The sequence below is a fragment of the Triturus cristatus genome, chromosome 3_1 (genome assembly GCF_964204655.1).
Source record: "Triturus cristatus chromosome 3_1, aTriCri1.1, whole genome shotgun sequence".
NCBI classification, from domain to species: Eukaryota; Metazoa; Chordata; class Amphibia; order Caudata; family Salamandridae; genus Triturus; species Triturus cristatus.
Genome location: NC_140583.1, coordinates 992,671,095 through 992,698,910, shown reverse-complemented (window position 1 = coordinate 992,698,910; position 27,816 = coordinate 992,671,095).

The following is a 27,816-nucleotide window of genomic DNA, read 5'->3' as shown; positions in this document are numbered from 1 at the left end:
TGAATGTAATGTTATATTTCCCCAATTTATATAATGCAGTGATTAATCTGTTATATACACTATCAGGTATCCTTTGTTCTTCTAAACGTTCATCAAACATTAAGCGTGAGACAGGGCAAACACGTCCTGAAAAGTCTTTGTAGAATTCATAAGTGAAACCATTGTTACCTTGTGATTTCACAATCTTAGGTGATTTAATTTCAACCTTGACTTCATTCAATTTGAATAGGAGCATGATATCTGTAATTCCTGATCGGAGTTAGATGCATGACCGGGAGATCAAATAAGGAATTCTCCCCTGACGAAGGGCATTCAACATGCCCAAAATGCATCGGGGATGATTTATATACCATTCTAAATGCCTCATCAGCAACTAATTTAATGTCTCTACATGAACGATGTGATGAATTCATGAAACCAATTCAAGAACTGAAATAAAAAGTGTTCATTGAAACAACATACCTGAATTTTGATTAAATTGGATTAAACGGATTCCATTTGGGCACAGGCAGTGCACTTGAGGGACACTTCCCAGTGAGGAAGTGTGACAGCATTTACTGTGCAATTATTTCTCATCTGAAAACGCTCATTCGAGGAGATGCCAAATTTGAATCACAAAGCAAGTTTGTGCTCACATTTTTCTACCCTAAGTCCCACCATTTTAGGCCACTGCAGAAGCGTGGCAAGTATTGCCTTCACTTCTGCAGCACTACCTTTTCTATCCCACTGAGGTTTTTAATGTATAAGAGAGGATTCTGCTTACCCACACTTGGAGTCCAGTTATAGCATCTATAAGAATAAGCTTTTTTTTCTGTTGCTTTTATTAAATTACTCCACTGTCCCACTCCACTTCCAACAGACTGAGGCACACCCATATACACTGTTCAAATCAATGTGGGATTTAAGGTGGTTTGACATATATTAAGGAATGCTGCTGGGCAGTCATGTCATCTCCAAAAGGCTGCACTAGAGACCCCGGGTGAGCAGCCTGGTGCTATGTTTAAATCCATCAGTGGAATTGGAGGCTATAACTCGTCTGTTTAAAGTCAGTTGACAGCAGAGGGGAGAAAACCTCTCTGCACAAAGCTGGGATGCAACCTTCCCATCTTCCTGCCTAGTCTTCAAGCTACTACACTACACCAGATATGGAGCTCTGAGAAGCTATTGAGGTGATGGGAAAACTGCTGTTACAATGGATGACAATTTTAGTTGCACGCCAGGGAGCCATGTCCACATAGATGGAATTTGGTCACTTCATCAACATCTTCATCCCAGACAGCTGAAGTCTGCATCAAGTCAGATTCATCACCCATTTTGAAACAAATATTTCATGATGTTATGAAGCACAAAAATGAAATGGCAACAAATAACTGCAATCCAACGCTTTACACATAGGTAAATGGCCAAGCTTCCAGACCTTTTGCTATACCTATATTCTGATTTCTAGCCTCTTGGGCAATATTCTGAACAGATCCATTTCAGATTATCTTGTTGTGATAGCCAGTAAGCCTTACTTCCCAAATACTAAATTTTCTAGAACCCTTGCCCTAGTGATATGTATCAGCAATCATTTACAACTTCCTGGAAATTGTTCTGACTTCATCTCAGATTCCAGATCCATGCCTGTTGTTTGGCAGCCTGTATGTGTTTCCTGACAAAGTCTCCAATTCCCTGGTCACTGCTCCTTCTCTATCTGTGCATTCCAAATATGGGTGGAGGAATCAGCAAACCCGTGGTTGGCAGGTGCTAGCATGATCACACATAAGGCTTGTGATCACTGGTGAGCTCTATTTAGCCTCTGATTTCTTCAGTACATTCTTGGCAATGAATATAGTGTTTATTTTTCGCTGACCCTCTGTTTTCAGGGAACTCCTGAGTTCTGAGCTTTAGCAACATCCTTGCTCCTTGCAATTAAATGTTCTTAGCCAGTGCGTCTCTCGCTTATTGCCACTGTTGACCCTTTTATAATACTTTGTGGCAGGTGGAGTCCTTATAAAGCAGTGTCAGTCAAAGAAATGTTATTGCATGGTTAATTAAAACGTTGACAATGTAAAACATTTAAAAAGAGACATGTTTATGCAAAGGACAGTAAAAATGAGTAGATCATTGTAGAACCATCTGACTTAAGCTGATGTATGATTTCAGAAGATAAGACACGTAATTTAAAATCTACTATAATTTCCTTAGAGGCAAAGTGATTATTTAAGGTCAATTATAGGTAAGCCAAAGTCTCAAGTGCATATTGTGCCAAAATGTATGTTAATGAAATAAAATAAGAAAAGGGCTATCCTGTAGTGTGTTTTTGTTTCCTTAACTGCAGAACTGGCACTGGTTAAGTGAATCCTTATTTCTAGAACTTTAACTATTTCAGTAGTTGTCCTTTTACCAGAGCTTCTCTTGCTTTCCATCTTTCCTAGCTCCAGTTTCTAGTGTGCTGCATTATCCCACTGCCTTAGTTCCCACTTGCCTGTTAAGCACTCTTCCACCTTGCTCCTTGTCTATCTTGGCTGTGTATTTCGGTCTCTTCTCTGCTGATGGCTTGGAATCATGGGCAGAGCTGACATCCTAGGTGGTGTTTCTTGCCCACAGGGAGCATTGCCTTTTGTTTCTTTTATAACATTCCCCAAGGTATGGGCTCCACAGACCACGCCTCTGAATGTATATCCTACATGTGGATATTTGCAGTCTGGATCTATCACAGCAATTGTGTGTGAGAAACTTAATGAGCTTCACTCTTACCATGTGTAGCTCCCAAGTGCTTTCCCCTCATACCCTTTATTATGAATGCTGTTATATGGATGTCTTGCATGGCCTGGGTGTTAATTATTGTGAATGATGAATTGCCTCTTGGGCGCCCATATTTTCTGAGCTGTGACTTTCTTGCTCACTTGTGCACAGCTTCCTCATTGGACATCCCCTTTCTCTTCCGACTCCATGTGTGATCTTGGGCAGTTCTGCTAACATCGTTCTCTACAATTTGCGCACCCTGCCTTCAGTTGCTGGCAGGACGCCCTGACATAAAGTACCTCTTTATTAACTGGTGAATGTAGACACTCATGCACTGTTATTACCCACCCTTGTACTCATGCATCCGTTTATCCAGTCAACCATTGGCTCATTCTTTCATTTATCCACAAACCACGTGCCCACATAAACCCACAAATGAGTGAAGAGGAACTTTCAGTAATAAACCAGACCTATTTGCTTTAGCAGTGCTTGTTATATTAAGGCACTGTGGTGGATAGCCCACAGATTCTAGCTTTGAGCTACAGCAGTGCAGACTCGTTAAGGTGAATAATGCACATATAATTAATTTAGTAAAACGTGCTGGAACACGTCTGAATACCATGCTTTCAAATATGAAATACATGGACAGTTTAATTTAATGGAATATATGAATGTTGTTTAAGCATGAAAGGGGAGTTTTTTATACCTCATCTCAGACATGCACTTGAAATAGTGTCTCACTTCTGATTTTTACATTCTGTTGGAAAAGTATATGTGAATTGTTTTCAGTTGACCTCTCCCTGTATAATGTGTGTCTGGGGATGTCCTGCGGTTGGGGCGGGCTGGGGAGGGTACCAGAGTGCACTCTCTCCATCCTTCTTCTTCATCTACTACAAAACTGATACTTGTAAACTTCCAGGGAGTTTACGAAGGACCTTGACTGGATTCATTTGAATCACAAGACAAAGTGGCAACCTTTTCTATTTTTCTTTTGTAGCAAAATATTATAACCCCTTTCAGGAAGCATATATGTTTCCAGTTCACACCAAGAAATCACTGCTGTGGGGAACAGAAGGGACCACTTAGCCACCTACCTGTCACAGCTACTACTGCCAGAACACTGCTTTCTAAGGACTCCACCTGCCACAAAGTATCATGAAAGAGTCAGGAGTGGCAACAAGCGAGAGAAGCACTGACTAAGGACTTTTAATTGAGTATGTGTGTGTGTATTTTTATTCCTGTATTATGCTAGCGACAGTAGTAGTTTCAACATTTCTGTTTCACGAGGATAACTTCATACCCATGAATGATTTGCCATAATTCTTCTGCATTGTGGATTTCATCACAAAGATCGCCCAGTCTCAGCCCAAATTCTTTCTCACTGGCGACCTAGTCTTCAAACATGAACATTTTGTCATTATAAATTAAATTGTATTAGCTTTTAAAGCATAGTAAATAATGACTTTACTATGCACCAGGATACAACAATCTTTTGTCAATCTTCAATAATTCCCTCACTACTACCCTCCAACAGGCCCTCTCATATCTCCATAGCTCCACTGTCACGTATATTTAATTTATCTTATAGCACCTTTCATACCACTGTAAGGTTTCAGAGCACTTTACATCATACACATACAGAGGCAATGAATCATATGTGTGTAAATGAGTGAATAGAAAATGTGACATAAGACAAAGAGGACTACAAGGTGTAGGATTTACATGTCATCCATACTGGTAGGCATTTTTTAAGAGTGTTTGGTATAGAGAAGCACAAAGTCAGGATTCAGAACATAACACAGGAGTTAACGTTGACTATAATAATAATGATTTATTTCTACCCAAACAAACCTTTTTAACAGCATCGGAATAATGGAAGACTGGGAAAAAGCATACGTACTAACTTGTACCATGCAGTTTGTATGCAGCTCTTAAGTGGCAGTTTATAGCTCATTGTGCTAGATTACGATTGGATCTAGTGAACTGCACAATAGCATAACAATCTCTATGGCAAAAGCAGGAACCCACTGAGCTAAGTACAAAACAAAATACTGCTTTAAAAAAAATGCATGGTAGACATTCTTCGCAGCAGGCATATTAACCATCTGCGCTTCCTTAGATGAGTCAAAGCTGCCACTGGACAAAACCCCCATCTCTCTCCAGCAGGTACATTAATCACCGGAGTTATCTTGACACTTTTATTGCTGCCCTAAAACTGATGATTATACAAGGAACTATGCAGTGCTTTTAAAACTGCTGCGTGTGGAGCCCCTGGGAATGTGTCACGGACCACTGATGTACATAATATTATGTGTGCCAAAGGAGTGTGGGTCCTGCAGTAAAAACTGCAGCAATAAAGTATCTATGGAGAGCATGCGCAAATAGAGCAAAATGTCCGACCCACTGGGTTCCAACTGCCCAGTGACGATAACAGAAATAGGGAGAGTAAAAAGACTAGCATATATCAGCCCGTCTTGTGCTTATGGTAGTGGCACATGGTGACAATTTATTGATTTTTAATTCTGTATTATATCTTGGTGAATAGTTTGAGCATTAGAGTTTCATTAGATGATTATAATTGTATATTTCTTAATGATCAAGTCTATGGCGATGTTGTAAAGTTAAATGCAAAGGCGATGGTGTGCAAGTAAAGTTACAACAACACTGTTGAAGCTTGAACATACATTGAGTAGCATCATCGGTGTTCTATGTTTCAATGGAAAAAAACTAAGCCTCAACCTTTTTAGAAAAGAAATTACAAACGAAATAGTTTATAATTTTGGGAGTTTGGCATGTTGACTGTAGGTGATAAGGACCGCCATAGAGCACTGTATATGGCTGCCAAATGTGAGTGAGACCAATCTGCATTTATCAATAAGGTTTTTGAAAATATGTTAGTAAAGTTACATTTTTAAACTGTATCATTAGTTTAGTTCTGTCAACATCTACAGAGGGTTTTAGTGCTTAATTTGTGAAAGAATAAGTGCGGGATCCAAAGTTTTGTGAGTGCTATCGAAGGTCTGGGTGCCAAATACCAAGGCTGCGGATTCTTGATTACACGTCCTGCCTCTTAAGTCCATCGCCAGACACAGTTGCTGCCCTTTTTATTTTACTCTTGTGGGTTCTTTTTCTTTTCTGCTTTCTCCCTTTGCTGCTGTTTTCCACTTTTTCCCACCCACCTTCTTTTCCATTTTTGTGTTTGTTGAGGAAAAATAAATGCCGGTCCCCAAAAATGAGTGTGGATGTGTCCCACCTTAAACCACCAGCTCCAATGAAGCACTGGTTATAATTAATATTATGTCTTGATAATAATAATCATCATCATGCTAAATATTGGTACATATATTATATATGTTTACACATGTTCAACATTCAGGCTTACAGATATACGTGATACACCTCTTACAAGAAAGAATTCTGAAGTAAGATTGGTGGAAGGGAGTAGGACCAAGAGGCAGGAGGGAATGGTAATAGGATAGGAAGGAGTGGTAGGGAGCGAAGAGATAGGACTCCGAGACTGATGTCAAATGGTTCTTCCATGCCTATGAAAACATGAACATTTTAATTGAAACCGCGTTCTTGACCTTTGCAAACACGACCATTATGTGTGTATGACCAGGGCTCGCTTTGATACATTTGCAATCCACAGCGGAGCGCTGTGGTTCAGAGAGACCCACCAAGTGCCTCCTCCTTGCAAACAACATGAATACTGTCAGCTCACTGAGCTGCATTGTGCTGACAGTGGCAGGGTTGGACTGGGACAGGAAATAGACCCGGGCATAAATAGAAACAAGCATTTGCAATGCAAAGGTCTCGCATTTGCGACAGTTTGAGCTATCGGCATTGTAAATGACAATGCCTTTTATTTATGTGTTTTAAAAACCTGCAAGCGGTGTGATAAGCACGCACTAGGTACTTATAGTAGTTGCTTACGAGAAGCAAGACTGCCAGAAAGTGTGCCGCTTTTACTGCCAGCCTTGCTTTTCGTAAGCAAGGACTATCAGTACAAAGTGAGTGTTTATGCACCGCTTGCAGCTTTTCAAAACACATAAATAAAAGGCATTGTTATTTACAATGCCAATAGCTCAAACTCTCGCAATTGTGAAGCCTATTCCATTGCAAATGCTTGTTTTAATATAGCGCTTTATACTGTAATAATGCCAGCAATTAGGGGCATAACAGGGTTAAATTAGACCTCAGGACAATTGTTTCAGATAAAGTTTTATTTTTGTTACACAAGCAGCTGGGAAATAGTCCTGGTGTTAAGAAAAGCGTTGCCTCTGCTAATTGATGGCTTATTCAGTGGCTAATTCCTTTATTTTAAAGTGACATCATCCAGCAAAGAAGCAGGTCTAACATCTGCGTCGCTAATCGCCAGAGCAAGCTTTAGTTTTTGCTTTGGTTTTACCCTAATGTAAAACTAAAAACAAAATAATTTAGAACAGGCTATATAAATGAATGCACTAGGAGCAACTGTTCAAGAGAAAGAGGTTGTTAACTGGTGCCATAGGCAGAAATAGTTTGGAGTTGTGTTCTATTGTTGAAAGATGAACTTCGAGGGAAGGACTGCAACAGTGAACTTTCCTGGAGGGAACGTAAAATTACAATCAGCTGATTTTTTCCAAATCACTCTTTCCTTTCAAGTTGAAGATGAAAGAGGTGCAGGAGAGAGAAGTGCACTGTGACACACGTGAACCTTGACTTGCTTCTCTCAGAAAGAGTCAGGATGTGTGGATGACAACATTTGCTTCCCGCAACTCTGACAGCTTCAAGCCGATGAACACACAGCGCCAGGAAGCCTTGCTTAAACATCAGATGCGGTAGGCGCATTTTTTAAAGACTGGTACTCACACATACAGGGCCCCTACAGAGCCTGAGCTACAGCTACTTGGCTTAGTGAATGCCCAAGAAATATTATAAAGTAAACAATAAAAGTTATTACAAAGTTCAGTATTGCCATGCCACAAAAATATAGAGCCCTTACAGTGCCGCAGCTACAGCTATACACGCTTAGTAAATATGCCCAAAATATAATAAAATAAAAAGTCTAAATCAGTAAAAAGTACCATTTGGATGTGACACGGAAATGTAGAAAGACAATCACATTCCAATCCATACTTCAAAAATAAGTAAGTATTTCGTAATCACGTTTTTTTTCCTTTTGAAAGGTCAACAGCATTTGTCTGCATTTCACCGCCATCTTCCTATCACCCCTGACGCTTGATTCCCCATGACGATATAAATGGAAAGAAGCTCGTGGCGCCTGGTTGCTGTGACTTGTTTGAGGGACTAAACTGTCAGGAAAATAGCTATATAACTGAGCAGTGAGTGCAGAAATCAGCTGCAGGCATGTCAATTAGAGCACGCGACGAGAGGTAGTGAAATCTGCACTGGATTAGTATTTCATTAAAATGATGTGCAGAACTCAATAATTCAATTTTTCAACAGGCAAGAGCATTTATCCTAAGTTATAGTTTTAAAAAGGACTAGCGAACTGAGTCTACTGCACCTGACAATGTGACAGAAATCTAGGAAGAATGTTACACAGAGTAGAGCATTGAGATAGTGCTATTTTACGTCCTGATTGCGTCAAAGCACTGGCATCAGACAACAAAAAGAGTCGGGTACAACAGTCCCATGGTATGCTCATTTCACCCTTAGAATCAGTGACACTATTATCCAAAAGGGTGAATGGTGTTCCCTTACTTTAAGGACATCGAACAAAGAGTTAGAGTATGTGCCGGACCTGCCGAATTTTGAGCTAGGGAATCAGGTTCCAGTCTCGGCGTTGTCTCCACATTCTGAAATTCTGGGCAAATCACTTAATCTCCCCACCTACAGAAAAATACATGTGCTCTTGTAATGTAAGTGTTGCTCATGTGAAACTCGCAGGTTGAGTTTACGCTGCATAACATTGCAACAAGCGACGAGCAGAAGCACCAAAGACACAAGCTTGGCTTGTAGAGCAGGGAAGGGCAGCAGTAGAAACAAGTGCTTGCTTCACCAAGCATATGTTTCAGCAAACCACTACTTTAGAGAAAAGCAACAAAGCGGTTACTATAAAACCAAGTCAAAGTGCGACACGTTCAACAGATCTCTCGAGGAAAGCCCCTGTGCTCTTCTCGCCGTTCACTTTTTCCTAACTCTCGCGATATTGTTTCAGTAGTTGCTAGGGAATACGCCACAAAAGCTAGTGCAGCTACCTATTCGAGTGCCGGAAGATGGCGGAGTCTCGGAGCATATCTGCGCTCACCTCTGCAGGTGGAAAGGTATGATGGAAAGTCTGCTCTTTGTGTTTTTTACTGGGCGTTTACTGTGCTTTTCAGAGAGCAATGAATGGCGTCTCTGCCCCCGCAACATTATTCTCCCCCTAAGTTCTAAGGGCAGTACACTCTGCAGACACTCACGGCCCAGACACTTAAACGACAGAGCAGCTTGGCGTTTTTTGCAGGATTTTTGTTCCACGTATCACCAGGGAGCCCTTTTGTGCCCCGAATGACCTCTGAATACTGTTTACCTACCTTTATGACTCTTGTACGCACATTAGCCTTTATATGATGCACTTATATTCTTTTACCCAACACTTTAAGCAGGGCACAAGTCCTAAACAGGGGGGGCGGCGGCGGTGGCGAGGTGTGTGCGCGTGTGTTAGGCAGCCGTGAGGGGGGTCGGCAGCGGCGGGGTGTGTGTGTGTGCGCGTGTGTGTGTGTGTGTGTGTGTGTGCGTGCGTGCGTGCGTCTGCGCAAGCGTGTCTCAGAAGCGCGTCCACAGTCCCCGATCGCTGCGCGTGCCCCGGTCTGTCTCCCTTGAGAGGCATCACGGCAACAATAGTTCTCGTTGGCGGCAGCGCTTCGCGCTGCAACGCCAGCGAGACCTAAAAAGTGACACCAACCCATGAGAGAATTAAAAAGCTGGAAAAGGTGGTTGTTAGTTATTGGGTTTTTGATTGAGGGGGATGAAAAAAAAACCTTCTGAGCAACAACCACAATTATTGCCAGGGTGTGCCACAACCTGTGCTTAACACTCTGGTAGCTTGGCACAAAACAGTCAGGCAATATGTAAAGTATTTATGCAACACTCAAACAGTGATAAAATGAAAACACAGCACAAGAAAAATCCCACACCACTTTAGAAAAATAGAACAAAATTTGATAAATTGGCACTAACATGACAAAAAAACAATCAATAGAACCAGAGTTTTAAATTTTATAAATCTTTAGACAAAAACAAGCTCTTAAAAGATCAAAGTGCCTACCGCGGACATCTAGCCGCACAAGAATGGGGCAAAGTTGAAAGTTATGGCTGACAGCGATGGAGCGTGGTTTCGGAAACACAAAGTGAATAGGGCCCGGTCCCAGTTTTACCTTTGTACTTAAAAGAAATTTTGAAGAAATATCTCTGAAAAGGTAAAGTTCAGTGAGACCAGGAGGCGGAGGCGTCGTCGGGGAGCCGCTGGACAAAGGTGCAGTGAAAATATATACTTTTAGGTTTTGTCACATTTATGGAAGTTTAAAATCCCAGCGAGGCAAAGCTGCAGATTGTAGCCGATGATGGCTGCACAAGGCCAGATACTCCTTCTGCGAGGAGCCCCTGGACAGGATTTGTTATTGCAGAGAAGAACATAGAGGGAGCTACTGTGAAGTCAGGCCGACCGGCAATGCACCTTGGGCGGATTGGCGAACAGGTAGTTCCTATTCTCTTGTCAGTTCTCAGAGCACTTTTTGGCAGAAAATTTTCCATGTTCCAAGTTTTTGGTTTTTGGGCACTGTAAGACCTGGGGTCACCGGGCCCTAAGGGGGTAACGTGACTCGAGCGGTTGGGCACCCGAAGGCTTAAGTGTAAAGCGACCATACAACACACTCATCCCCTGAAGCAGGAAACGCACACAATAATGGACGCCACACAGTAGGTTCAATGAAAATCAAACAAGTTTATCTAAGCAGTTAGATGCAAATGCAGTTCATGAGATGGCAATGGGCATTACTTGAATACATTAACAGTAGATTCACCAGCATTTCATTATGGTGCCCTAGGCAGTACCTGAATACATTAGTGTCAGATTCACCAGCAATTCATTATGATGCACCATGCAGTACCTGAATACATTAGCGTCAGATTCATCAGCAACTCATCATAGTTCCTTTGGCAATACCTGGCGAACCTGGGGGAACGGTGAACACAGCGGTTAACCAACGCGCTGCGCCCCTCCCACCACTAGCGTTTCAACCTGCCGTGGGTACCTTGCGTGGTATCTAGCGATTATCAGCGCTTTAAAATAGGGCTGGTAAACGTAGTGCCGCACATGGAAGACTACTTGCGCTTACGCGCAGAACTTGAGGACTCAGCGCTACTCATAATAACTAGGCACTAAGCACTTCAGAGCAGGACGTGAGAACACAGCGCTACTCGTAATAATTAAGCATCAAGCACTTCAGAGCAGAACTTCAGAATACAGCGCTACTCGTAATAATTAAGCATCAAGCACTTCAGAGCAGAACTTCAGAATACAGCGCTACTCGTAATTATCAGGCCGTAAGCATTTCAGAGCAGAACTTGAGAATACAGCGCTACTCGTAATAATTAAGCATCAAGCACTTCAGAGCAGAACTTCAGAATACAGCGCTACTCGTAATAATCAGGCCGTAAGCATTTCAGAGCAGAACTTCAGAATACAGCGCTACTCGTAATGATCAGGCCTTAAGCACTTGGTCCCCTTGTACGCGGCAGTCTAGCAGCAAGGGGGGCAATCCCACGGAGGGGAATCAGAGTCTCCGATGCCAGGGGGGGGGATCCCACGGAGGGGAACCAGAGTCTCGGAGTGCGGTGCCGCTCCCGATCGACAGGGGGTGCATCCGGTCTTCCGCCAGCCTCCCGGGGAGCAGGGGGGTGGGTCCCAGGCCTCCGCACGGCCACGCTACCTCCCAGCCCCCGGGGGTTACCTCGATCTCGGCGTCCTGAGGGGATCTTCACTGTAGCGGCGTCCATCACGGCTCCGGGCCCCGCAATCAATGCGCTCAGCAGCCGGGGGACAGGTCACAGCCTCTCACGCCTCTGACAGCAGCTGCGACGGCAGCGACGGGGCCCCGGGCTTCTCCGTGGGCCCCGACTCGATGATGGGGCACACTTCAGGCCTCCGGGCTGCGGCGGTGAGCACGCTTCAGGTCCCCGCACCAGGGGGGGGGGGTGACAAGCTAAGCAGGGGTGACGGCGGGCTCAGCGCTCCGCGCCCGATGCGGGACTGACTTGGGGGATCCCAGGCAAGGTCGGGGAGCGCAGGGGTCACAGCGCTAGTACCTGGTTGATCCCCAGCAGCCCAGCAGTCACTTTCAGCTTAGGTTTCAAGAGGGAGCTTCAGCATTAGGTTTCAGCATTCAGTTTCAGCATGAAGTTCCAGCGTTTGGTTTCAGCATTCAGGTTCAGCATGACGTTCTAGCATTTAGTTTCAGCATTCAGTTTCAGCATGAAGTTCCAGCAATCTTACTGGTGCAGATGTCTCTGGCGCCCTTAGGGGTTCTGTTTCTTGGGGGTAGGGATTGAGTTGGTGACTAGTTCCTTCCTAGTCAGGTTTGGCAGATGGCCCCTGGGTCCTCCTACCGCTGGGCTAGATCAGTGGGCTGTACCGGATCCCTCACTCACTTAAAAGGCAGTACCTAAGTCCTGTCACTTTCAGAGGCATAAGTCCCTGGCTAGGCCCTCCCGCCTAAAACTCTTGCGTGAATCCTCCAGGTCTGCTTTACCCCAACTGGCCAACTGACCAGAAAAAGTTCCCTCCCTCACTTAAGTAGCCCTAGGTCAGGTGACCACTATCCAAGGCGGCAAATGTAAAAACCACACCTCCCTTCTAGAAGGTTCCAGCACATTCCAGGAGCTTCCCCATTCTACCTATGGGACAAAAAAGGCGGGCTGGTGTCGCAACATTGTTGTGGGGTTCCAGCCAGCTGCTGGCAGCTAGGGTGCTACTACTGAAGACCACTCTGCAGTAGCAGGGGCCTGTGGCAGCCATCTTGGGAGAAGGGAGCACCTGCACCTAAACACTGGTTATTTGATCTCACATGCATTAAAAAACGAAAAAATTCAGGGAAAAAGGGCCAAGTCCAACACAACCCCCTTCCAGCCAAAAGCCAGGGTAGACCGATCAATGCCTTGATGGGCTTCCCTGCTTGGGGCGAGAAAAGGTGGACGCAGGCCCGCAACTGCAGGAGCACCCGCAGGTTCTCCTCCACTCTGGAACCCGATGGTTCCCTCTCAAACCTCCCTGGACCAACGAAGCCACTCCACTGGGGCTCCCTAGCTGGTTGTGGCCAGGACCGGCCCCTGGGCCTTCCAGATGTCTCTGGCCCTTGTGGTCTCGCAGAGTGGGGGGCAGTAGCCCCAGGCCTGTAGTGCCCGTTGACCACTCCCCTCCTCCTCCTTGCAGTCCCAAACTGCCACTGGTCCTTCCACCTGGGGTCCTCACCCTCAGGCTGACCAGCCATCAGGGGCGAGGCTCTCCTCCCCCTACCTCTCCTTCTGGGGTTCCTCACCCTACTCCCATGCGAGGCACCCTCAGACCACCACTCTCTCCCCAGTCCAGGGCCTTGACCCCTCAACTGGTTCCCCAGCCTAGGGTCTAAACCCTTAGGCTGCACCGGTGCCAGGAGTGAGTCTTCCCTCCCCCTGCACCCCCTCCCAGAGTTCTGCACCCTCCCAACAGGAGAAGTACCCCTGGAAGACACTTCCGGGGGGACACTGGTAACAGATGCCCCACCCGCCAGGTCAGGCAACCCCTGAACCTGGCATCCCAGCCCAGGATCTAAACCCTGCGACTGGGCCGACCCCAGAACCTCAGGAGCTCTGATTACAGTCACTCCGGGTCCTCCTGACACTAGGGGCTCCCCCTCACCGGGCGGCACATCAGCACAGCCTAGGCTCCCAACCTGGGGCTCCCTTATGGAACTCTCCTGGCCCTGAGACTGCGGTTGGGGCACCTCGGGACACCTCCCCCTCTCACTCCTTCCTATGGATAGGACGTGAGGCCCTACAACCCTCTCTCTTCCCGGGGACCTAGCTGGGCTATTCGCCTCCTCTCCCACCTCGCTGGGTTGGAAGATCCCTGCACCACTCCCTTCAGGGTCACTCCCCAATGCCTCCTCAGACACCCTGGCGTTATCATCCTTGGGTAATTTTGGCTCTTGGGGATCTCTTGGTACGATGTCACCATTGTCCTTATTGGACGCATTTAACTGGAGGGCGCGCAGCTCCAACTCCTTCAGCTGAAGCTCGTGCGCCATCTTCTTTTCTTCCATTGCCCATCTCTTGTTTTCTCTCTCATGTTCCAATTTGGCCAGCTCCCACTTTAACTGCCTCTCCTCCCTCCTGTCCTCGTACTCCTCTGGAGACGCGCTCCTCCTAGACCCTGTCCTACTTACTGGCCCCAGAACGTCTCCCTGGGGGCACATTTTCGGACATATCCACATTGAGTATGTCTAGTACTTCCTGGGCGCTCTCCTCCTGAGGTGCATCTGGCGCCTCCTGTCCCTCGTCCTCTCTCCCTTCTGGGTGGGCCTCTACCCATGCCCTTAAGGCGGTACGGAGTTCCGGTCCTTTGGCCCTCCGCACCCCAGGCACCCCCATCCCCTGCCCGAATTCCCTCAGTTACCTTACAGTGTACCCCTCGAGGTCGGCTAACCGGAACTCCATCGTGACAGGTGGGGACCTAGATACTAAGGAAGAAAAACTCTAGGATATGGGTGACAGTTGCAAGCTAACCAGGATTTTACACCCTCAGTCTGGACAGTGGAATGTAATGCAGCAATAAACAGTTGTAGAGCTTAAATACAATAGGCGTTTAATTGTGGCGCTCTCCGCTTCACGGAAGGGTGCTGTATGGTCACAGGTCCTAATCCCACCGCTCGCCAACAATGTAAGACCTGGGGTCACCGGGCCCTAAGTGGGTAACGTGACTCGAGCAGTTGGGCAACCGAAGACTTAAGTGTAAAGCGACCATACAACACACTCATCCCCTGAAGCAGGAAACGCACACAATAATGGACGCCACACAGTAGGTTCAATGAAAATCAAACAAGTTTATCTAAGCAGTTAGATGCAAACGCAGTTCATGAGATGGCAATGGGCATTACTTGAATACATTAACAGTAGATTCACCAGCATTTCATTATGGTGCCCTAGGCAGTACCTGAATACATTGTGTCAGATTCACCAGCAATTCATTATGATGCACCATGCAGTACCTGAATACATTAGCGTCAGATTCATCAGCAACTCATCATAGTTCCATTGGCAATACCTGGCGAACCTGGGGGAACGGTGAACACAGCGGTTAACCAGCGCGCTGCGCCCCTCCCACCACTAGCGTTTCAACCTGCCGTGGGTACCTTGCGCGGTATCTAGCGATTATCAGCGCTTTAAAATAGGGCTGGAAAACGTAGTGCCGCACATGGAAGGCTACTAGCGCTTACGCGCAGAACTTGAGGACTCAGCGCTACTCGTAATAACCAGGCACTAAGCACTTCAGAGCAGGACGTGAGAACACAGCGCTACTCGTAATAATTAAGCATCAAGCACTTCAGAGCAGAACTTCAGAATACAGCGCTACTCGTAATAATTAAGCATCAAGCACTTCAGAGCAGAACTTCAGAATACAGCGCTACTCGTAATAATCAGGCCGTAAGCCTTTCAGAGCAGGACTTAAGAATACAGCGCTACTCGTAATGATCAGGCCTTAAGCACATGGTCCCCTTGTACGCGGCAGTCTAGCAGCAAGGGGGGCAATCCCACGGAGGGGAATCAGAGTCTCCGATGCCAGGGGGGGGATCCCACGGAGGGGAACCAGAGTCTCGGAGTGCGGTGCCGCTCCCGATCGACAGGGGGCGCACCGGGTCTTCCACCAGCCTCCCGGGGAGCAGGGGGGGGGGGGCCAGGCCTCCGCACGGCCACGCTACCTCCCAGCCCCCGAGTTCGGCGTCCTGGGGGGATATTCACTGCAGCGGTGTCCATCACGGCTCCGGGCCCCGCAATCAATGCGCTCAGCAGCCGGGGGACAGGTCACAGCCTCTCACGCCTCCGACAGCAGCTGCGACGGCAGCGATGGGGCCCCGGGCTTCTCCGCGGGCCCCGACTCGATGATGGGGCACACTTCAGGCCTCCGGGCCGCGGCGGTGAGCACGCTTCAGGTCCCCGCACCAGGGGGGGTGACAAGTTAAGCAGGGGCGACGGCGGGCTCAGCGCTCCGCGCCCGATGCGGGACTGACTCGGGGGATCCCAGGCAAGGTCGGGGAGCGCAGGGGTCACAGCGCTAGTACCTGGTTGATCCCCAGCAGCCCAGCAGTCACTTTCAGCTTAGGTTTCAATAGGGAGCTTCAGCATTAGGTTTCAGCATTCAGTTTCAGCATGAAGTTCCAGCGTTTGGTTTCAGCATTCAGTTTTAGCATGACGTTCTAGAATTTAGTTTCCGCATTCAGTTTCAGCATGAAGTTCCAGCAATCTTACTGGTGCAGATGTCTCTGGCGCCCTTAGGGGTTCTGTTTCTTGGGGGTAGGGATTGAGTTGGTGACTAGTTCCTTCCTAGTCAGGTTTGGCAGATGGCCCCTGGGTCCTCCTACCGCTGGGCTAGATCAGTGGGCTGTACAGGATCCCTCACTCACTTAAAAGGCAGTACCTAAGTCCTGTCACTTTCAGAGGCATAAGTCCCTGGCTAGGCCCTCCCGCCTAAAACTCCTGCGTGGATCCTCCAGGTCTGCTTTACCCCAACTGGCCAACTGACCAGAAAAAGTTCCCTCCCTCACTTAAATAGCCCTAGGTCAGGTGACCACTATCCAAGGCGGCAAAAGTAAAAACCACACCTCCCTTCTAGAAGGTTCCAGCACATTCCAGGAGCTTCCCCATTCTACCTATGGGACAAAAAAGGCGGGCTGGTGTCGCAACATTGTTGTGGGGTTCCAGCCAGCTCCTGGCAGCTAGGGTGCTACTACTGAAGACCACTCTGCAGTAGCAGGGGCCTGTGTCAGCCATCTTGGGAGAAGGGAGCACCTGTACCTAAACACTGGTTATTTGATCTCACATGCATTAAAAAATGAAAAAATTCAGGGAAAAAGGGCCAAGTCCAACAGGCACCTTTAGCAGCCCTTCCAAGGGTCCAGAACTTTGAGAGTAGCACTAACTTTAGGCAGGGTCTAGGTGCAGGGTTTAAGTTGTTGGAGCTTTTTGTGTCCATGTAGCTCAGAACAGGAGGCCAGCTAACCAGCCCTTAGAGTCACTCTGGTAGTCCTGGGTTCAAGTAGCAAAGCATTCCTCAAGCAACAGAGCAATCCTCTGAGATTTCAAGGCAGACTGCAGGCGGTTGGACAGTCCTCTTAAGGACAAAGCAAGCCATAAGCAGAAGGTCAGCCTTCTGAAGCAGAGGCAGGCCTTGTGAGTGTCCTCCGCAAATCCAGCAGTAAACTGAAGAGTGGGTGTGAGGGTCCTATTTTTATACCTGGGGCCCGTTTTGAGATGGAAGAAACTTGTAGAGATTTCCCACTAGAAATGGTTCTGGAATTTCCTTCCATCCTGCCCAGGCTCCAAAGAGTGTGGGGTGACAAAAGACTGGTGTGAAATTCTTTGTGAGTGTGTTGAGGCAGCTCTTTTGAAATGTATGTGGGACAGATAAGCGCTCCGTCCCTCTCCTCCTGGCAGCCCATCCTGCCAACATTAGTCCCCATGTGTCTCACTGTCTTGGAGGAATACAAAAGGGACAACGGTCACTCTAATCATAGTCATGTGACCTAGGACACAGGCTTCAGGCATCAAAAGATTAGGACAAGAAAATACCAACTTTCTTAAAACTGGTATTTTAAGAGTTGTGATTTGAAATCCGACTTTACCATTGAGAAGATTTTAAATTACAATTGATTAGAAACTAAAAATGGTTATCAAAAAAATGGGGGGAAGTAGAGGTTCAAGGTTAGGTTCACCCTCCAACAGTACATATATCATAAACAACCTGAATTTATCAGGTAAAAGAACCTAACCTGGATTCTGAAGTCCACCAAAAAGAGAGAAAGAAAAAGATTTTTTCTTTCTTGAGTCCCCTCACTCACCAGGGTTTCCCCACGGTGACATGCTTCATCATTGGGGTCCTCTCAGTCCTCTACGGGCTGAGGCGTGCTGCGACTTGCGGATTACGTAGGAGCACTAAAAGGTACAGATTATGTGTAGTGCAAGTGAAAGTGTAGTGGAGTGGGATAAAGTTAATTAAAATAATCAGCTAGTGGGCCAAATGCATTTTATTCTTGCTCCTAGCTAATTGGTTTAAAAACGGGGTGATATGCTAAAGGCCCTAACTATAATGGATAGGTGTACCTAGCATATAGTCAACTAGTTTCGAGCTTCCCCCAGCTCTTCTTCAGGACTACACCGGGACCAGCCCAGTGTGAAAACCACTCCTAGTCGACCTGATTAAGGTGCAAAAGTGAGACTCTGCAACTAATAGGCATGCGTTATAAGCAATAAGTTATAAGTAATACATACGTAAATATACGTCGGGCAATATATTGACTATGCGGTCCGTGAGGTTTGGCTCCATTAGGTGTACAAGAGTGTGGGTGTCCACGTACAAGTGTACGAGATCTCCACACCCCCTCCGTTGACCATGAGGCACATTGTTGCTTCTTAAAATATATTGCCTGACGTACATTTACGTATGTATTACTTATAACGCATGCCTATTAGTTGCAGCGTCTCACTTTTGCACCTTAATCAGGTCGACTAGGAGTGGTTTTCACACTGGGCTGGTCCCGGTGTAGTCCTGAAGAAGAGCTGGGGGAAGCTCGAAACTAGTTGACTATATGCTAGGTACACCTATCCATTATAGTTAGGGCCTTTAGCATATCACACCGTTTTGAAACCAATTAGCTAGGAGCAAGAATAAAATGTATTTGGCCCACTAGCTGATTATTTTAATTCACTTTATCCCACTCCACTACACTTTCACTTGCACTACACATAGTCTGTACCTTTTAGTGCTCCTACGTAATCCGCAAGTCGCAGCACGCCTCAGCCCGTAGAGGACTGAGAGGACCCCAATGATGAAGCATGTCGCCGTGGGGAAACCCTGGTGAGTGAGGGGACTCAAGAAAGAAAAAATCTTTTTCTTTCTCTCTTTTTGGTGGACTTCAGAATCCAATAGATTTCTGACACCTCTCTCTCTCTTAGGTTAGGTTATTTTACCTGATAAATTCAGGTTGTTTATGATATTAGAAACTAAAAATGACATTTCTACCTGTTCCCAAATAAAAGTTATCCCTTATCAAATGTAGTAAGTTAACCCAGTGTTATCTTATGGGAGAGTTAAGCCTTATTGCAGTGATAAATGAAATTAGGAGTTTTTCACTACCAGGACATGTAAAACTTAAAGGTATATGTCCAGCCGTTTAAGTACACTGCACTCTTCTCTATTGGCTCGTTAGGACTAATTCAGGGGTGACTTACATGTATTAAAAGGGGAGGTTTAGTCCTGGCAAAAAGTTTATTTTGCCAGGTCGAGTTGGCAGTTTAAAACTGCACACAGGTTGCAATGGCAGGCCTGAGACATGTTTTAAAAGGCTATTTAAGGGTGTAGCATACTAAGTGCTGCAGGCCTACTAATAGGATTTAATTTACAGTCCTTGGGTACCTGTTGTGCCACTTTACTAGGGACTTACAAGTAAATTAAATGTGCCCATCAGGTGTATTCCAATTTTACCATGTTTCAAGGATAGAGCACACGCACTTTAGCACTGGTTAGCAGTGATAACGTGCACAGAGTTCTAAAAACGAACAAAACCGGCTCAGAAAACAGGAAGGGTGAAGGCAAAAAGCATGCGATGACCTTGCAGAGAAGGCCTATTCCAATACCCATGTTTGCAATTTGTGGCAATATTGAACTTGTAAGGACATGCTGTATAGGTATTGTGCAAGGTATGGAAGACTGCTTCAGGCAATGTTTGTTTTGATATCAGAGGAATCCACAGTAAAAACCAGCCCAACAAACCACAAAACTGCCAACAAACAGCCCAAAAACTGACCCACACACTGACCTGTCAGACCAGCCCATCGAGTTATGCGTGATTGCCCTATAGCAGAGGTATTCAATCTGTGTGGCGCGACCCCTGGAGGCATGAGAAGGGGGTCACGCACTTCATTTGCTCAAAGAAAACGGCCCAGGCGATCGATTCCGGCAGTTAACATGTTTTCCCTGGAGTGTTATTCAGGGACTCTCCTCTGCTGGGAAATCGAAGCAAGACAGACAGATAAACACACCGTAAAGGATTTGCAGATTAACTCGTTGTGCACATTTGCTTTTCTTTCAGGCTAGCAGCACACTGGCAAAAAGGTGTGTTTAATTGTCTGCCTATCTTTGCTTTCTCTGGAGAGGAGAATTCTGCTACAGTTAATTGATCAAATCGCTTTTTTGAGTGGTAGTGCACAGAGTTTACTGAGCTGTGAAGTGCTTGCTTTTAATAGTTATTGTATTTACATAGTGCTTACTATCCCTGAGAATGTGTTGAAGGGACAGATATGTAAAAAAAATTGCATTACTTAGGGTCTGAATACTACTAATAACTATGGGTCTTATTTCCAGTGAAATGGTGTGGGGCAGCTCCGCAGGTATTAATGCTGCGCTGCCCTATGCCAATTCAAAAGTACAGGCATGGACTGTATTTATAAGATACAGTGCACTCCTGTCCTTTCTGTCGGCGCACAATTTGGTGCCTAGCGCCAATGCAGGCACCCTTGCACCATGGTGCAAGGGTGTTTGCATTGAGGGCAGGATTGTTTTTGTGCAAGAAGGCACGTCTTCCTGCGCAATAGAAAGAGGAAACTATTGTAGAGAAATAAAGATATTTTTCATTGCTACGCATCCCCTGGGGCAGGGTGCAGTTATGACCCATCCTCAGGTTTACAGATCCTTGTAAATCTGGGAATGTGTCACAACCGATTGGTAAACACACTGCAACACCCATGGAATGCCCCCCCACGCAATGTAAGACAACGCACCAACTTGCGCTACCTTGCCTTACACCATATCTAGGAGGCCATGAAAAGCCACCCAAAGGGACCTTGCGTGACCTCGTAGATATGGGGCTGCTCTCTGTGCAACCAGAGCGTCATAAAAAATGATGCGCCGGCAGCACAAGGGGCTTATAAATAAGTCCCTATATTTTGGAAGCAGCCAGTATATATTTGGATGCACTATTTTATCGTAGAACATTTTGCGCATTTTGTAGAGGTCTGTTTTATACTGTGTGTAATGCAAGTATAAAATAGCGACTTAAATATTCACAGTGCTTTCTGTCCCAGGCTGTGACCTCATAGCACTAAAAATACACAAGTCACTATTCTCAACTGCACCAACCACGATTTAATTCTGTGGCGCTCTACTTTCACACAGACTTTTGCAATGCATTAATTAATAGAGGTTTTCTAATTTATTATATTGCATTTCCCTCTGAGTAACAACTTTTTCAAATGTATTTATTATTCATTGAAGCTGCCCGTTATTTTTTATGTAGCTACCTGATGGTGAAAGACCTAAAAAACGTACGTATGTTTTAAATATGATGAATTTTGTTCAGCTATCTCCAGTTACATGCAGCTGTAAATGCCAAGCTGTCAGCATCCCATGAAATATAGCATGGTTTTCCTCTAATGCTGTGCAATAAAGTTGCAGCCCATGCATTACAGCTATTATACCAAGGGCCACTGGAATTATGTGATTGTGCGGCCGTAGCAATTTTAGCATAATTATAAATTTGCCGCATTTGCCACATAATCCATCATCTGCTGCATAATCTGCTAATTTTAACACAAATTTTTTTTATTTACTCAAAAGGTTTAAAAGTTACTAAAAAGCAGCAACAGGTGTTGCCGCTCTGTAGAAGGGTCTTTGGAAAGCTGCTCTGGTCACATTTTGGTTACTTATTGCTATATTTTGGTGTTAAACTGGTACTAATGAGGGTGCAACCACAGACTGACCGTTTCTCTGGAGAACATTTATGGTTGTCAATGATAAGGACTACCAGGTTCTAGAATTGTTTTTTTGGGAGGGGATCCTTACGCCTAATAAATTTTGATGGGGAGTCTTGGCATCAAAAAGTTTGAAGACCACTGCCCTATAGGTTAGTCTTACCCTGCACAGTGGTAGAAGTGATGTTTATTTAAGAGGTTTAGACTCTCTCTCAGTCCTTTGCTAACAAGTCATTCGCTGCATCGAGGTGTTCATGGCTTTGCACTGTTTGAGCATGGCAAGGTGAACTAAGAATCTGTGTCATGGTTGACGGTGAATATAGAAAAATTCATTTTGGATTTCCACTGTAAGTTAGTGTACATAATGGATAGTGAAGGTAGCATGCTAGAGGAGCTACTCACAAAAAGAGGCACTGTTCCCAGGTGAATCAGGTCAAGGAGCGACCAGGATCCACATACGGAAATGAAGGGATAGAGAGGATTAGGTCAGGGATTAGGTACTCTGGATGGCAGGGGAGACACAATATTGTCTCTTGTTGCCCTCACACACCCCGAAGGATGTCATGCTTCATCATCGGGCGTTTGCTCCTCGTCGGGCCGGCGGTGCAATGCCCTACGGGTCCCCCGAAGGGTCTCTTTGGCAGAGATCTTTTAGAGAACTGCCGATGGGTGCATGCGGGTATGTGGGACGGAAGTACCAGAGTGGTCAGTGCAGAGTGGTGTGTGCAAGGTGAGTTTAAGAATACCTAGGGATACCAAACAAATTGTCATTTAATAAAGAGATATCCTTGGTATAATAAAAAGCCCGTAGGTTGATAGTTATCTGTCAAGACGTTATGTGTCTGGATAACTTAAAAAATGGTCGACATGTTTCACGCCTTGGGTGGTCAAAGTGATCCTTGGCGTTTCATCAGGACCAGTGGTGATGGTGAAATGTGAACGGTGCACAAACTAAATGAAGCGAGTAGGGTGGTATTAGCCCTCTCGCTGTTCAGAAAGGGGGGGACAAGGTTTAAATCGCCTACACAGGTAGTGTGTGAAAAAACCAGTATGTTATGCCCCCTTTGAAACTGACCTAAAATAAAGACAAGAAAATGGAGAAAAAGCATGATTTAAAATGGAGCAAGCTATTTCAATGGCAAATGCGGAGCATCATTGTCTCTGCATCTAGCATCAGTTACCAAAGAAACAGAAAGTCCGAACATTATGGAGGCAGAGAAAGGCTGACTCAAGGTATATCAGGTTCGCGTGCATTGCATACCGCGTCGGCTGTCAATGGGTGCGCGGAGGGAGGTCGGGCCCCGAGACCCAAGCCGGGAAGGCTCGGTGACAAAAGCCAACCAAACCCGCTCCAAATCACCCCTTCGCAGACTCAAACACAGGGCTAATGTCACGCTCGTAAGTGCGTTATGCTACAAGTTACAGAAGGGTAAAAGCACACAGAACAGCCAACCGAGTCGTTGGAAATGCGTGCTTACCTAAAAAGGAGTAAGGGTTACTCCATGAGTCTACTGGCGTAGGATGCCCACACCTTCTAGGGCTGTAGGCGGGAAAAACCGTGTTCCGATTCAGCAGGGCCCAAGTCGGAGAGAACAAGGAGTAAATACAGCATAAGACATTACATAAGCAGAACCACACTCGCAATGTCGAGACTTACTTAGTGCGGAGAGGCGGGTGGTAGACTTGAAGAATACTCACGGGTTACTCAGGTGACGGCACTGGAAACCTGCCCGGTCCAGACGCCTGCTCGTAGGTAGGTTGAAAGTTGCAGACTCGCTGTATTTAAGGGAGGAGGGCTTGTGAGAGTGGGGAGGTGCCTGTTTCCGGTGAGACGCGAGGAGTAGCGTCTCCAGAGGTCACGACGCCCATGCGTGATGTGTGACACAAGCCCATACTATCTCGCGCATGCGTAGAGGTTAGTAAACTGGGTCTGCGCATTTGTGGGGAGGAAGTGTTCAGCACGATTCACGTGGAGGCTAAATGGTATCTATAGCATATCGTGGATAAGGTGCTCATCTTGTTAAGGTACATGCACTACGTAGCGATCGGGAAAGTGTCAATAACACGTAGTAGAGCCCTCGATATTGGTAGTTAACAAAAGTGTGTCTACAGCCTAGATCGACTGAAGAGTTAGGCTGATTATGATGGTATAGGGAGACAGGGTCACACGACCACCTCTCAAATGTTGCAAAAAGGGTCTCAAGTGGTATATGTGTGCAGAATCAAATGGTTCCTCCCTCTGAGAGAAGCGTGTAGCCACCAAATCGAGATATGTACACAAAAAGAGGAGAGACGGGTCCTGTACAGGGTGGATATCCTGGGGGCCAGCCCTACAGTTCTGACCACGGGATGTCATCATTCAGGCCCAGTGTGTCAGTGTGTAAGCGATGGACCCAGCGTTGTTCTTGTCTAAAAAGGGACTTGCTACTCCAATTGGGGTTTGTTTCCAGAATGGTCCATTGGATAGCTTCACAAGGGTGGCCCTTTTCCAAGAAGTGGTTAGTCAATTTTGTGGCTGAGCGTGCTCGTCTGATCGTACTTTTATGCTCGCTGATCCTTTTCTTGATTGTTCTGGTCGTCATCCCTACATAGTAGAGGGTACAGGGGCATGAGATTAGATATACGCAATTCGTGGTGTTACAATTAGTGTGCTTTCGTTGTTCCCATCTAATATTGCCTAGTTGTAGTACTTTGGTGTGCTGGGTAGAAGCACACGCGCCACATGAGCCACATGGATAGTGACCTCTGACAGCTGGAAGGTTCCAGAGAGTGTTTTCTCTGGTTGTCTGTGTGGGTCGGGGTCTTGTGTTGACAAGTTGGTCCCTCAAGTTCTCCGTCCTTTTGAAGGCAAAGCGGGGCGCTGGAATATTCAGGTTATCGCTGTTTAAAATTCGCCAGTTGCGATTGATGATTTTCTTGAGTTGATTGGAGAGCGGGGTAAAGGTGGTTACACACGTCATCAGATTGTTGGTTTTTGGCTCCCTTGTTTCCAGGAGGCCATCACGGGTGTTGTTTCTAGCCCGTTTTTTGGCCTGCTTGATCACCTGTTGGGGGTAGTGTCTCTGTTTCAGATTTCCTGCTAAGTTGTTGGCTTGCAGTTCAAAGTCCTGTGTTTTGCTGCAGTTGCGTCTGATTCTTAAAAACTGCCCGTAGGGAAGATTTTCCCTAAGGGCTTTCGGGTGATGGCTTTTGAAGCTCAGGAGGCTGTTGCAATCCGTGTTTTTCTTGTAAGTATTGGTGTGTAGTACTCCATTCTCAAGGTTAATGGATAGGTCCAGGAGAGCAATCCTTTCCTTGCTAGTTGTCATGGTGAAGCGAAGATGAGGATCTTGGTTGTTAATCCAATTGTAGAAATCCCTTGTCAAGGCTAAGGGACCCCTCCACAAGACCAGAATGTCATCGATGTAGCGTTTCCAGGTCACAAGATGTTGTTGGAAGGGGTTGGTGTCCGCAAAGATGTGAGTTGCTTCAAAATGGGACATGTATAAGCCTGCCAGGCTCGGCGCAAAGGTGCTGCCCATACTGGTACCTTGTACCTGATGGTAAATGGTGGTTTTATACATAAAAAAGTTATTGGTAAGTGCCAGTGTGATAAGTGCTGAAATGAAGGTTGCCGAAGTTTGAGTGGGGAGCTCGGATTCTTGTAGGAGGTTGCTGATCACCTCAATGGTAGCACCCTGTGGTATATTGGTGTACAGTGCTTCGACATCGAGTGTGAGTAGTAGATCGATGTTTTCGGTGTTCTCCTCGTTGATGGTCTGAATAAGGTTGAGGACGTCCCGGGTATCCTTAAGGTATGCAGGTGTTGCTTGAACCAAAGGGCGCAGAAAGAAGTCACAGAATTGACTTAGGGGCTCCAGTAAAGATCCAATCCCTGAAACGATGGGGCGACCTGGCATGCTAGAGGAGCAACACATATTGCATGCTCCTTCATTGCTTTCCTGAAGCCTTTGTTAGTAGTCAGACTCCAGTGTGTGGAAGTTCAGGAGACAGTAGTTCCTTCAGAAATGCAGAGTCAGCATTTGGTTATGTTTTGCGCTTTTGCTCCTCCAGAGGTATTACTGACAACATGTTGATAGGTGTGGAGTGCAAAGGAGTGTATCATTATTCTCATCTACTCTACGTTTCACAGGGCAGAGGAGTGGTTATGTCAGGCTCTGCACCTCAGTTGTATAGTCATGATAAATGCAAATGACATTACTATTGTGGATCCTGGGGCTTTTGGCTCTGCAAAGTTGTAGGAGTAAGTCCCTGCCTCTCTACTTGAACAGTCTGCCAGTATTGGCCAAGGAGCAGCTCCGAATGGGTGAGCCAGTGAACCCTTTCAATCGAAAAGAAGTTGGAGACCTTACCTGGAAGTCCCGTATCAAACAACCAATCCTCTAAGAACAGCTGCAATTTGATCCCTCTGAACGTCTCAGCAGTCCAATAATTTGGATGTTCTTGCACCTAGAGTGCCGTTCAGCATTCTATGCATGCAGTTTGAGGTCACTCATTTCAAACTTCAGGGCCTGCAACTGGGCTTGCACCTCCTTCAACGTGGGTGACCTTGTTGTAAGTGTAGGCTCTTCATTCTCCAATGTTTCTGCCAACTTTTCATGGTCTGCATAGTGCAGATCGACGTCAATCGATAGAGCATCTATCTAAGTTTGCTAGGTGCTTGTGGTATGGGGAATGGCCTCCAAAGTGTTATCCAATTTCCCTGTGAGGATTCCATGTGTTGCAGTTCTTCGTCTGAGGTCAGAGTCCTTGTCAGCATTTCCATGATTCTCTTGGAAGGGGGCATCTTGCTATTCTTAGGCTTGACCATCATCTTATGTATGGTGTCCCGTGTATTTAACCCCTCTCTCCAAAATACTAGGAGGGGAAGCTCACACAGTTCAGTTGCCCTGGTGAGTGGTAATTTATCAGTATAACTCTGGGTAAGACAGACTTGCCCCCTAATATAAAAAGCCCAGGGCTATCGCCAGCTCTGGCAGCAGTCCCAGGCATCAGGTGTGCTCCACTGCGGCGGACCACTAATGTGAGCGAGGTCACGAGGACGACCCACATCTGCTGGAATGTCACAGCCACACCTGTGGAAAGATATATGCAGCTGCAAGTTCACACTTAATGTCTGTTGGAGGATATGGTAACTATCTGGACTTAATCATGGATTCATGGAGCCTCCTTGTTGTGGCCCTTGTCCTCTCATGGCACTGTAGGGGTCTGCCACCTGAACCAGTGTGCAGTCTCCTATTCTTTGCTCACATCTCTCTGAGCAGACGGTGGGAAGTGGGGGGGTTGTTATATTAATTACATTTATAAAGCGCAACAGCTCACTCCCCTGGTGCTAAGACTTAAACAAGAAGGATGTTTTCGACTAAGGTCTCAACAGTTTTTTTATAGTTTTTGAGAAGTTATAACATTTTGGCAGGCGCGAATTTGAAGCGGTTACATATTCTAATGGTGTGGAGTCAAATAGGAAAAGGAGTGACCTCCACTGCGAGTCGTCCTAACATTGTAAGCACATGTAATGCATTATTTGCGGACATAAGACTCATAGATGGATGGTAAAATCTTCATCTAGACTGAAGATAGGCCGGACCTTTGCTATACAAGGCTTTTGGGGCTAAGCAAAGAAGCTTTAAAATACAACTCTTTTTCATGGGGAGCTAGTCATCTTAAAACTGAGCCTGAATAAATATGAAGATGAAGGCCACAAACCAGTCTAACTGCCGCATTCTGATTCACCTGCACCTTCAGTCTAGATAGAAGTGGCTCATTGATAGCTACTAGGAACGCATTGCCATAGTCTGGCCGACTAATCATAAGTGCTTGTTTAATAAACTTTCTGCATTCGATAAGGGGCCACAGAAAGACATTCTTAAGTATACCAAAGATTCCAAAACATGAGCCACCAACTGATTTAATGTGGTTGGCCATACAGAGTTCATCATCTAAAACAATGCATAGATTCTTGACTACTGTTTTGGGATAGGAGGCTGTTCACAGCTCAGGGACCATTAGTCTTTGGTACAGATCTTCTTGACTTTGCCAAATATCATAATCTCGGTATTTCCTCCGTTAAGTTGTAAACAATTTTGTTTTATCAGAAAATTAGCT